General features: G+C 43.9%; 1 protein-coding gene across 2 annotated transcripts in view; it reads left to right on the top strand.

Moving 5' to 3' along the window:
• Nucleotides 1-2,874: 2,874 nt before the first annotated feature.
• Nucleotides 2,875-13,493, top strand: part of LOC112221617 (protein kinase C and casein kinase substrate in neurons protein 1-like) — a 45,909-nt gene continuing 35,290 nt past the window's right edge. For both annotated transcript variants that reach the window (XM_024383793.2, XM_042330581.1), the window contains exons 1-2: nt 2,875-2,996; nt 6,357-6,444. The gene's annotated coding sequence lies outside the window, so the exon portion shown is untranslated. The remainder of the gene's footprint in view (nt 2,997-6,356; nt 6,445-13,493) is intronic.

Here is a 13,493-nt window from a genome sequence, read left to right as displayed (position 1 = left end):
TAAGCAGCTTTATCGCCATCTACTGAGCTGGCGGGAAAACTGTAGTAAAATAAATTGAATTACCAGTATGGTTAAATTATTATCATTCTAATTTTTGCTATTTACTATTATTACCATATGGGTAAAATAGCCATGCACCTTTGTTAATAACATAGTCTAATTAATGAACACATCTCTGCAGCACACTGTCTGAGTTTACACCACTTCAATCTGAACCTGTTCCAATCATCCTCACAAGGTTTTTTCATTTTTTTTCTTCATTTAACCTTTATTTAACCTGGCAAGTTAAGAACAAATTCTTATTTACAATGACGGCCTACCCAAAGGCAAAGGGCCTCACAAAGGCAAAGGGCCTCACAAAGGCAAAAGACACCACAACACTACATAAAGAAAGACATAAGACAACAACATAGCAAGGCAGCAACACATGACAACACAGCATGGTAGCAACACAACATGGCAGCAGTTCAACATGGTAGCAGCACAAAACAGAGTAAAAACATTATTGGGCACAGACAACAGCACAAAGGGCATGAAGGTAGAGACAACAATACATCACGCAAAGCAGACACAACTGTCAGTAAGAGTGTCCATAGTTGAGTCTTTGAATGAAGAGATTGAGATAAAACTGTCCAGTTTGAGTGTTTGTTGTTGCAGCTCGTTCCAGTTGCTAGCTGCAGCGAACTGAAAAGAGGAGAGACCAAGGGATGTGTGTACTTTGGGGACCTTTAACAGAATGTGACTGGCAGAATGGGTGTTGTAGTGGAGGATGAGGGCTGCAGTAGATATCTCAGATAGGGGGGAGAACATCCAGAGCCGGCTCCAGGCATAAGCAGTCGCTTAGGGCCCCAGTCCGCTAGGGTATTTATAAAAAAGTTGGGGTGTCAAGAAGGTATACGTTCGAAACTTCATTGTCTATCAGCTACAGTGCCTTGCGAAAGTATTCGGCCCCCTTGAACTGTGCGACCTTTTGCCACATTTCAGGCTTCAAACATAAAGATATAAAACTGTATTTTTTTGTGAAGAATCAACAACAAGTGGGACACAATCATAAAGTGGAACGACATTTATTGGATATTTCAAACATTTTTAACAAATCAAAAACTGAAAAATTGGGCGTGCAAAATTATTCAGCCCCTTTACTTTCAGTGCAGCAAACTCTCTCCAGAAGTTCAGTGAGGATCTCTGAATGATCCAATGTTGACCTAAATGACTAATGATGATAAATACAATCCACCTGTGTGTAATCAAGTCTCCGTATAAATGCACCTGCACTGTGATAGTCTCAGAGGTCCGTTAAAAGCGCAGAGAGCATCATGAAGAACAAGGAACACACCAGGCAGGTCCGAGATACTGTTGTGAAGAAGTTTAAAGCCGGATTTGGATACAAAAATATTTCCCAAGCTTTAAACATCCCAAGGAGCACTGTGCAAGCGATAATATTGAAATGGAAGGAGTATCAGACCACTGCAAATCTACCAAGGCCTGGCCGTCCCTCAACTTTCAGCTCATACAAGGAGAAGACTGATCAGAGATGCAGCCAAGAGGCCCATGATCACTCTGGATGAACTGCAGAGATCTACAGCTGAGGTGGGAGACTCTGTCCATAGGACAACAATCAGTCGTATATTGCACAAATCTGGCCTTTATGGAAGAGTGGCAAGAAGAAAGCCATTTCATAAAGATATCCATAAAAAGTGTTGTTTAAAGTTTGCCACAAGCCACCTGGGAGGCACACCAAACATGTGGAAGAAGATGCTCTGGTCAGATGAAACCAAAATTGAACTTTTTGGCAACAATGCAAAACGTTATGTTTGGCGTAAAAGCAACACAGCTCATCACCCTGAACACACCATCCCCCACTGTCAAACATGGTGGTGGCAGCATCATGGTTTGGGCCTGCTTTTCTTCAGCTGGGACAGGGAAGATGGTTAAAATTGATGGGAAGATGGATGGAGCCAAATACAGGACCATTCTGGAAGAAAACCTGATGGAGTCTGCAAAAGACCTGAGACTGGGACGGAGATTTGTCTTCCAACAAGACAATGATCCAAAACATAAAGCAAAATCTACAATGGAATGGTTCAAAAATAAACATATCCAGGTGTTAGAATGGCCAAGTCAAAGTCCAGACCTGAATCCAATCGAGAATCTGTGGAAAGAACTGAAAACTGCTGTTCACAAATGCTCTCCATCCAACCTCACTGAGCTCGAGCTGTTTTGCAAGGAGGAATGGGAAAAAATTTCAGTCTCTCGATGTGCAAAACTGATAGAGACATACCCCAAGCGACTTACAGCTGTAATCGCAGCAAAAGGTGGCACTACAAAGTATTAACCTAAGGGGGCTGAATAATTTTGCACGCCCAATTTTTCAGTCTTTGATTTGTTAAAAAAGTTTGAAATATCCAAGAAATGTCGTTCCACTTCATGATTGTGTCCCACTTGTTGTTGATTCTTCACAAAAAAATACAGTTTTATATCTTTATGTTTGAAGCCTGAAATGTGGCAAAAGGTCGCAAAGTTCAAGGGGGCTGAATACTTTCGCAAGGCACTGTATTTTTCTGTTATGTCAGTCAATGACGGTCACTCAAGTAGCCATGTCAGCTAACAATTTTTCAGATTGGTATATTAGGCTAGCCAGCTTTCTAAACTTGTAGTAATCATGTCCGAAAACCAACCCTGGCCCCCATTGATTTTGTTAGTCACTCTCACTCAGATATAATTAACATGGCATAAGTCATGGAAAAATATGTAGAATTCAGCGGAGGGGGGGCGCAAACTAAATCTTGCTTAGGGCCCCAAAAGGCTAGAGCCGGTCCTGGGACCATCCCCCATCTGTCGCCTCTTTGCCCCCCGCACTTTAAGTGCAACACACAAGGCAAGCCTTTGCTGTCAGTTGACTGAGCAGGGTCTATCGACCATTCTAGCTATTATAACGGAAACATTTGTATATTTAGGCCAACAGGGGAGTCGGACACATCGCATTACGTTCTCTGGTATGTCATGCATTTATATGCGCATTCGCAATTTGTAGTTTGGTTGAGTAGAAACTAGAAAGAGCAAGAAGAATAGGCTAAGAACAGTATCGTTTGACTGGTAGGCTACGCAACCCATTTCATACTGCTGCTACCCGCGGCAGCGATACTTTTCCAACCTGCAGTTTTTTTGTTGTTTTATTCTTTCGGAACCAAAATTGTACAACATATAGCTGTTATAGCCTTTTGACTGTCAAATAACGCCATTATACCGCACCTATAGCATGCTTCGCATAATAACTATGTATATGATTAATTTGTTTTCATTCATTTTGAATGAGGATAATAGGATGGTTTGGGGTTGAACATCCCCTGCCTGTAATTCTCACAGAAACCACTTTATTTCGCGCAACAACAAAAACAATCGACACTTTCCCTGGCTACCACTTCTCTTGCGCAACTAAAAATGTAAGCAGTCTCATCTCAACTGTTTAAGTCACTCCAACAAAACAATGTTCAGGTACATTGCTCGAATATTTTGTCATTTAGAAAAATATTTAAGCTTATATTTAATCAAATATAGTTAGATCTATAACTTGTTTATATATATATACCAGTAAGGGAGCCTAAAGAAAAATAATCCATTTGGCTAGAGTGATTGCCATCAGTTTTTATAAAATAATAATATTTAAAGTTAGTATTTTTGGGGCAAAATGCCCCCAGGACAATCCAATACAAGTCAATAGTACCCATATTAGCATTTTCAAATCATGTCCAAATCATCTACAGTATCTATAACTAACTTCAGTGAACAAATCATCTATAAGTAAACTTCATTGAACTTCATTGAAATCAATTTTGAGATACTTTAGGATGATTTCGATAGGAAGCGTGAAAATTAATAGGGACCTTACATCATTGGGCTTTGATATTTGATTTATTTAATTACAGAAAGATACCTAGACTTGAGCTTTTAAGAGTCAATTACAAAAAAAAAAGGGAAAAAATGAAACATATATAGATTTTAACACACTAAACTTCAGGGATAATTCTGTCCCGATGGTGGGGCAAAACACCCCCTTTCTAAATTTTCGATTTTTATTAAATAACAAAAAAACTATTAATTCTGCCCACTTATTTCTCTTCAAAATGTGTTTGCCTAAGGATAGCCAGTATGCAGATATTTAATATTTTTGCCAAACTTTTTTGTTCTCAGAAAATAGAAATGTTCCTTAAGCGGGCATTTTCCCCCAACATACCCTAAACAACCTCTCAGATAAATGATCTATACATCTAGTACAATATTCATATCAATGCCATCCACCATCCAGACTTTTAAACATAATCTATTAGAGGAGCATGTATTTCCTTGAGTAAGCTTGAGAGATATGGGATAATCACCAATAGGAGCAGAATTGGTTGAACCAACTAAGCTAGTGGGCCCTAGCAGTGGTTCAGATATAGACCTCTCTTCAGGTCCTGACTCCTGATGGTTCTAGACTGTATTTACACAGGCAGCCCAGTTCTGATCTTTTTCCACCAAATGGTCTTTTGACCAATCAGATCAGCTATTTTACCAATAATTGTGCAAAATATCAGAATTGGGCTGCATGTGTGAACGCAGAATGTCCTAATGTGAGTCAGGTCTGCTCAGGTTCTGTGACGGAGGGTCAGCTGAGAGGATGCTGTAACCAGTACAGTGAGACATGGTATCTGGTTACAAAAGCTAAAGGGTAGCTACTACCGCATAATAACATTAAATATATTGTATATGTCTGATGCAGCCTCTCAGACAGCTGAGTGTTTGTGGTCATGGACACATTTAATTTGGGGGACTTGCCCCAAATAAACAATTCTGTGGAGTTTCTCAGTGAAGTTGTCTGACCTCCATCTGCAGAGAGAGAGAGAGAGAGAGAGAGAGAGAGAGAGAGAGAGAGAGAGAGAGAGAGAGAGAGAGAGAGAGAGAGAGAGAGAGAGAGAGAGAGAGAGAGAGAGAGAGAGAGAGAGAGCTGTTCAACAGGGCACTGTCCAGGGTCCTGAACTCTCAGCTCACCAACACTACCACCATGCTGAATGACACTGGCCTAACTGAACCTCAGAGCATGTTGGCTGTCCTGGCGAAGCCCCACTTCAAGCCGAAATCGTTCATTAAAGAAAAGCACTAGGGAGTATAGGCCTAGCAATGTGCAGGTCCATTTTGTTTCAGCCGAACCCACACCTGGAACATTTATTTGGATCTCCACATAGGTTGGCCTTGGCGATACTCCATGCCAACATTTACCTCCAGATCAGGAAATGTGTCTTCAGCACTGAGAGTAGTTGTTTGGCCAGCAGAAAACTCATTCTAATTTTTATTTTAACCTTTATTTAACTAGGTAAGTCAGTTAAGAACAAATTCTTATTTTCAATGACGGCCTAGGAACAGTGGGTTAACTGCCTGTTCAGTGGCAGAACGACAGATTTGTACCTTGTCAGCTCAGGGATTCAAACTTTCAACCTTCTGGTTACTAGTCGAACGCTCTAACCACTAGGCTACCCTGCCACCCCTCATTCTCTCCCCATGCTCTGTGTTTGTGTTCTGAGCATAAATGAGCTGCATGAAAGCCATCTGCTGTTTGAGATGAATAAACCAACACATTTATCTATGTTTTTATCAAAGTCTGTTATGATGCCTGCCGCAATGGGTCCACATAAGGCTTTTACTCTGAAGTGAAGGGCACGATGAAACTAGAAGAGCAGAGCGTCATACAGAGTACTGTGTGTATGTGTGTGTGTATTTGCCTACATGCATGCATGCTTCAGTGTGTTTGCAGGTGTGTCTGTGCGTGTGCATGCGTCTATGTGTTCGCGTCACGCATGTGTCTGTGCGTCTGTGCGTGTGTGTGTGTGCCCCTGTCTGTGTTAGTGTGTAATTGGATTAATTAATGTGATGAATATGAATGGGGCCCAGGACACACGTCTGATTTATACACCCCAATTCAGCTGACTCCGCTGAAGGAGGAATGACAGATGTGGCACCATTTCTAATGTAATTAACTAGCCCAGATCATAAGTTGTTTTTCTTCTGCAAATGAATGTGAATCTGCCACTGTAGGACTGTAGGCTATTCCCCATGGATACATCCATTCACTGTTTGCCTCAGTCATTTGTACATACAAGCCTCCTTGTCACATCTGCTCTCCACAATCTTAATCCTACACTAAATGACACTGCATTTCATTTTGCCAAATCACTGGTTTTACCCATTCCCAGCTTGTGTGGCCTGAAGATGTGTTATTTGGAATAGTAAGGTAATAGTAGTAGCAGTCTGTCATTTTGTTTTATTATGAAATCCATAATCCTACTCCTGATGTAATAACTGTCTCTCTCTTGTCTCCTTAGGTGTGCTTCTTTAGGGGTGGGGATTTTAAGGAACACAATCCAAACCTGCATGGGGATATATGGAAACCTGATTGGCCCAGTTGAGAAGGTAAGGGTTTTCACTGATTTCTGATTAGGCTCACATTTCAACATACAAGCAGAAAGTCCCTGTTTTCTACTGGTTGAGTGTGCTCCCTATATATACAGTCGGGCAAAAAAAGTATTTAGTCAGCCACCAATTGTGCAAGTTCTCCCACTTAAAAAGATGAGAGAGGCCTGTAATTTTCATCATAGGTACACTTCAACTATGACAGACAAAATGAGAAAAAAAATCCAGAAAATCACATTGTAGGATTTTTAATGAATTTATTTGCAAATTATGGTGGAAAATAAGTATTTGGTCAATAACAAAAGTTTATCTCATTACTTTGTTATTTACCCTTTGTTGGCAATGACAGAGGTCAAACGTTTTCTGTAAGTCTTCACAAGGTTTTCACACACTGTTGCTGGTATTTTGGCCCATTCCTCCATGCAGATCTCCTCTAGAGCAGTGATGTTTTGGGGCTGTTGCTGGGCAACACGGACTTTCAACTCCCTCCAAATATTTTCTATGGGGTTGAGATCTGGAGACTGGTTAGGCCACTCCAGGACCTTGAAATGCTTCTTACAAAGCCACTCCTTCGTTGCCCGGGCGGTGTGTTTGGGATCATTGTCATGCTGAAAGACCCAGCCACGTTTCATCTTCAATGCCCTTGCTGATGGTAGGCTTTGTTACTTTGGTCTCTGCAGGTCATTCACTAGGTCCCCCCGTGTGGTTCTGGGATTTTTGCTCACTGTTCTTGTGATAATTTTGACCCCACGGGGTGAGATCTTGCGTGGAGCCCCAGATCGAGGGAGATTATCAGTGGTCTTGTATGTCTTACATTTCCTAATAATTGCTCCCATAGTTGATTTCTTTAAACCAAGATGCTTACTTATTGCAGATTCAGTCTTCCCAGCCTGGTGCAGGTCTACAATTTTGTTTCTGGTGTCCTTTGACAGCTCTTTGGTCTTGTCCATAGTGGAGTTTGGAGTGTGACTGTTTGAGGTTGTGGACAGGTGTCTTTTATCAAATCAAATCAAATCAAATTTATTTATATAGCCCTTCGTACATCAGCTGATATCTCAAAGTGCTGTACAGAACCCAGCCTAAAACCCCAAACAGCAAGCAATGCAGGTGTAGAAGCACGGTGGCTAGGAAAAACTCCCTAGAAAGGCCAAAACCTAGGAAGAAACCTAGACAGGAACCAGGCTATGTGGGGTGGCCAGTCCTCTTCTGGCTGTGCCGGGTGGAGATTATAACAGAACATGGCCAAGATGTTCAAATGTTCATAAATGACCAGCATGGTCGAATAATAATAAGGCAGAACAGTTGAAACTGGAGCAGCAGCACAGTCAGGTGGAAGTTGAAAGTTGAAGTTTTATACTGATAACAAGTTCAAACAGGTGCCATTAATACAGGTAACGAGTGGAGGACAGAGGAGCTTCTTAAAGAAGAAGTTACAGGTCTGTGAGAGCCAGAAATCTTGCTTGTTTGTAGGTGACCAAATACTTATTTTCCACCATAATTTGCAAATATATTAATTAAAAATCCTACAATGTGATTTTCTTGATTTTTTTTCTCATTTTGTCTGTCATAGTTGAAGTGTACCTATGATGAAAATTACAGGCCTCTCTCATCTTTTTAAGTGGGAGAACTTACACAATTGGTGGCTGACTAAATACTTTTTTGCCCCACTGTAGATGCAGACTTTGTACCTTTAAAATATCATTCACTGATCTAACACAATTGGATAGGGGCAGAGGAAGGGGAGGAGCGTATCATATCATTAGTATCTGGTTGAGAGGTGGCGAGGGTGGCAGGGAAGGGGCTCTCCAGAGGCCCAGACCAGGCAGGCCCAGGCACCCAGCCCAACCACCATGCTGGGCGGTAATTGAGCAGTTTGCCTGGAGAGCCTATGAGAGACGAGCAGATGGTGAATTCCTCTACAGCGTATGACTTGGCAGAAATGGATACTGTATGTGTCCCAACTTCAGCTTTAAATGGCTTGGTTGGTTGGAAACAAATTTGGAAATCCTCTGTTTTGTTCTTAATTTTGCTTGATGGATTAAGGCAATCAATTCTTCCATTATGAGTCTCAGTCATGAGTCATCACCTTTCCGACAGTGAACACACATGCATCTCATACATGTAACCACTGCTCCCATACAGAATAGCTTGTTAGGAGAAGGACTTGGCTCTGTCTATCCATCCACCAGTACTGTCTGTGACCTAGGATGTGTCCCAAATGGAATGCTATTCCCTATATAGTGCACTACTTTTGACATGAGCCCTATGGATATAGGGTGCCTTTTGGGATTCAGACGTAATGGAAACCCATGTGGGTGTTGACTGCAGGTTTTAACTGTTCATCTATAGTCCAGATTTACAGTGTCCACTCAATGGAGAGCTGTAGAGCTATGGGAGAGGGCAGCAAGGGCCGGTGGAGGGAGGAAATGGCTTTATGTTGTCAAAGCGTTGGGTGCAGAATTTGTTTGATTGTTCCAAGGCACCATTTAATCCTCTGACCCCATGTTAGCACGTCTAGCTGGCAGACATACCCTATAGTCCAGGGGTTGGCAACAGGTGGTCCGCGGTCCAAAACCTGGCCCACCAGTGATATGTTTTGGCCCCCAAAGTTTTTAGTATAACATTTTTATTATTTTTTATAAATAAAAAAAACTAAAATCACCAGGAAATCAGCTAAAAATGAGTTTAATTTATGAAATCTGTTCTCAATTATTCCCACGAATACAAACACGGACATGTGTAATCGTCTCAATGTAATCAAGGTATGACACAATTTTTTATGCTTTTTCGGCTCAGTTGTGGTCAATTTGTAATGTACAAATTATTATTAATATGTTTCGGCTGCCGATCATCCGCTCAGACAAAAATCAGCCGTGACTGAATCTAGTTGATGATCCTGCTCTAGTTTCACTGTGAGGGTTTGACAATTTCACAAGGTCCATTCTCAGTGTTAATGTATTCTAATCTGTGTCTTAATTATGCTTTGACTCTAGCATCTCGGATATTGTAGATGGTCTTTGCTTACCTGCATCCTTGAATAGTTTTTCCTCTCACTACGAGGACACGAGAGCTCATTCATGAAAACACCATCAGAGAACCTCTCTGTTGTGTAGCTAATCACAGCAGTGAGCAGCTGCAGTGTGTATTTGAGTGTCTCATTTCACCTACTTGGCATTGTATGTTCAGAAATGATTGGTGCCTCTCTGCAGTGCTCTCTTTAGCGTTCCTGAGTGTTATTGTGGCTCTCCGTTGGCTGAGCACCTGGGCTTGAGTGAATGTCCTGCCCCGGTTATAAACTACTGGGCCAGGGAAGCATTATTGATCAAAAGCTAACTGGAATGAAGACTTTTAGGAGGACGGGAATCCTCTGTGGTCGCTCTAGGCTATTGATTGGATGTGTAGCCTAACCTTGCAGAGGCTGTATAATTGGTTTCACCAAGGTGTATATAGCTAAACGCTTGGCATTTAGATGTTAGCTATTTTGGAGAACAATGTTATTAGTGCAGTCAAATGTTGTCAGTAGCCTATGCTTCATTTTATATCAATAAATTAAGTGTTCTTGTAGTCAATTACAACTGTTAGGACTGTTTAGAACAAAAAATATCCATTGTGGCATTATTATATCCACCATGGTGTTATTATATCCACTATGGCGTTATTATATTTACCATGGCGTTATTATATCCACCAAGGCATTATTATGTCCACCATGGCATTATTATATCCACCATGGCATTATTATGTCCACCATGGCATTATTATATCCACTATGGCGTTATTATATCTACCATGGCATTATTATGTCCACCATGGCGTTATTATGTCCACCAAGGCGTTATTATGTCCACCATGGCGTTATTATATCCACTATGGGTACAGTTCCTGCAGGGGGTCAACAGGGGGTCAAACAGAAGCCATAAACAGAGAAATATTTTACTCCAGGCACCTCACCATGGTCAGGAATTTGGCCACGGATACATGTGAGCTGATGGGGAGGCATGTATAGAGAATAAAGACAAAAGAAAGACACTAAAAGCCTCAGGCTCCTCAGTCTCTACACACACACACCAGGATTCTGACCTAAATAATGTTTTTTACCTATTTCCTTCCTTCCTGCCCCTTATCTCCCTCCCCTCTCTCTCCTGCCCCCTCTCTCTCCTGGCCCCCTCTCTCCTGCCCCCTCTATCTCCTGGCCACCTCTCTCTCCTGGCCCCCTCTCTCTCCTGCCTCCCTGTCTCTCCTGGCCCCCTCTCTCCCCTGCCTCCCTCTCTCTCCTGGCCCCCTCTCTCCCCTCTCTCCCCTGTCCCACCCTCTCCCCTGGCCCCCTCTCTCTACTGGCCCCCTCTCTCTCTACTGGCCCCATCTCTCCCCTGCCCCCTCTCTCCCCTGCCTCCCTCTCTCTCCTGGCCCCCTCTCTCCCCTGCCTCCCTCTCTCTCCTGGCCTCCTCTCTCCCCTGTCCCCCTCTCCCCTGGCCCCCTCTCTCTACTGGCCCCCTCTCTCTACTGGCCCCCTCTCTCCCCTGCCCCCTCTCTCCCCTGCCTCCCTCTCTCTCCTGGCCCCCTATCTCTTGTCTTTATCTCTCTCTTGCCTCCCACTCCCCCACCACCCTGTCTCTCCTGGCCCCTCTCTCCCCTGTCTCCCTCTCTCTCTTAGCCCCCCTCTCTCCTGGCCCCCTCTCTCCCATGCCTCCCTCTCTCTCCTGCCCCCTCTCTCCTGGCCCCCTCTCTCCCCTGCCTCCCTCTCTCTCCTGGCTCCCTCTCTCCCCTGCCTCCCTCTCCCTCCTGGCCCCCTCTGTCTTGTCTTCATCTCTCTCCTGGCCCCCTTTCTTTCCTGGCCCCCTCTCTCACCTGGCCCCCTCTCTCCCCTGCCTCCCTCTCTGTCCTGGCCCCCTTTCTCTCCTGGCCCCCTCTCTCCCCTGTCTCCCTCTCTCTCCTGGCCCCCTCTCTCCCCTGCCTCCCTTTCTCTCCTGGCCCCCTCTCTCTTGTCTTCATCTCCTTCCTGGCCCCCTTTCTTTCCTGCCCCCCCTCTCTCTCCTGGCCCCCTCTCTCCCCTGCCTCCCTCTCTGTCCTGGCCCCCTCTCTCTCCTGGCCCCCTCTCTCCCCTGTCTCCCTCTCTCTCCTGGCTCCCTCTCTCTTGTCTTCATCTCTCTCCTGGCCCCCTTTCTCTCCTGGCCCCCCTCTCCCCTGCCTCCCTCTCTCCTCTGGCCCCTTCTCTCTTGCCTCCCTCTGCCCTACCTCTTTTTATCTCGTGGCCCCATATCTCCTTCCCTCCTCTCTCTCTGACCTTCCTTACTTTCCTGCCTCACTCTTTCTCTCCTTCCCCTCTCTCCCTCTTGCCTCTGTCTTTTTCTCCTAACCATTTTCTCTCCTGTCCTTTTCCTCTCCATGACAACTGTTCTCCTTGAGACTTCCTACAAATGTGTCAGCCGGACAGGAAGGGAGTGCCCTCACAGGCAGCTGGCTAATTATTGATGGCCTTACCTGTCTTTAGGAGGATGTGGCAAAGTTCAGTCTGCGTGTGTGTGTGTGTGTCTGTGTGTGTGTGTGTGTGTGTGTGTGTGTGTGTGTGGCGGTGGTGGTGGTGGTGGTTAGTAAACAGGGTGTGCTATCTCCTTCAGGTGCATAGCTATTCTAGTTGCCTGTAGCCTCGAGCACTGTCCGTCTCGAGTCTGTCTCAAGGGTGGACACAGATTGCTCCGAGTGACCAGGCGCATTACTGTTGTTATGTTATTCTAAAATTAACAATAGAGATCAATACATACTGTCAGAAATATTCACAGACTTGTACAACATAGGCGAAATGACACCATTTAGACTGTTAGCAAAATCAAGGTTCTTTAGAGGACTTCTATACTTAAGCAATAAGGCCAGAGGGGGTGTGGTAAATGGCCAATATACCATGGCTAAGGGCTGTACTTAGGCACGACGCAAAGCCCTTAGGATACAGTTCTTAACCGTGGTATATTGGCCATATGCAGCAAACCCCCAAGGTGCTTATTGCTATTATAAACTGGTTACCAACGTAATTACAGCAGTAAAAATACATGTTTTGTCATACCCATGGTATATGGGCTGATATACCACGGCTGTCAGCCAATCAGCATTTTGGGATGGAACCACCCACTTTATGATTTGCTGATAATGTGAACAATGTTGTTTAGTTTTTCTCTAACCTGATTCGCTAGCTGTTCCTCCACTGCAGTGGAGCGGCAGGTAGCCTAGTGCTACGCCATCCAAGATGCAGTGCAGACGTGTTTTGTTCGTCCTCTCGTGTACTTTTGTATTTTTTCGTTTTTTTTTTATATATATATATATATATATATATATATATATATATATATATATATATATATATATATATATATATATATCAATTTTATTTTCAATCTCTTTTCCATTTTAATTCAATTATATCTTCCGGTAACCTGCCATAACCAATGTGATACGGAACTGCTATTATTTAAAAATTTTAGACCTTATAGCAAGAACCACCTAGCCATCAGAAGCGAACCAGCTAATTAAAAAGCTAAAGCTATTTAGTCATTGTTAGCCACTGCTAGCAGCCTTTACCTTCTGCACAGATACCAGCCCTTTTTTTAGCCTGGATAATACTCTCCAGCCTACCAGTATCGGACTGTCTCTCCACTACAACGCCGGATTCCTGCCATAATCCCTGGACCATTACTCTTGATTTTCACAGCTAGCTAGCACCCAGTACCGAAGCTATCCCTGAGGCCCACCTCCCGGCCTACTCAGTTGTTCACCCGGACTCCACCCAGACACGGCTAGAACCCACTACTCCACCAGATCCTTGCCGTAAGCTCTGGACCTTGGCACCGGATCGCCGCTGCTACCGAGTGGCTATAGTGGCTGCCCCGAAGCTAGCACCAGTTAGCTGTGAGCCAGGCGCATCTCTCGGCTAGCAAACTAAATTACTACAACTACAATACCTCTTTCGCCATCTGGCTTGGGTCCTTTGTCAACATGGCGCCCCGCCGCACTGGTCATTGGTCATGACTGGTCTGCCGACGAATAGTCCATCTGCTGTG

This window comes from Oncorhynchus tshawytscha, linkage group LG02 (genome assembly GCF_018296145.1).
Source record: "Oncorhynchus tshawytscha isolate Ot180627B linkage group LG02, Otsh_v2.0, whole genome shotgun sequence".
NCBI classification, from domain to species: domain Eukaryota; kingdom Metazoa; phylum Chordata; class Actinopteri; order Salmoniformes; family Salmonidae; genus Oncorhynchus; species Oncorhynchus tshawytscha.
This window is presented reverse-complemented; position numbering and strand designations above follow the sequence as displayed.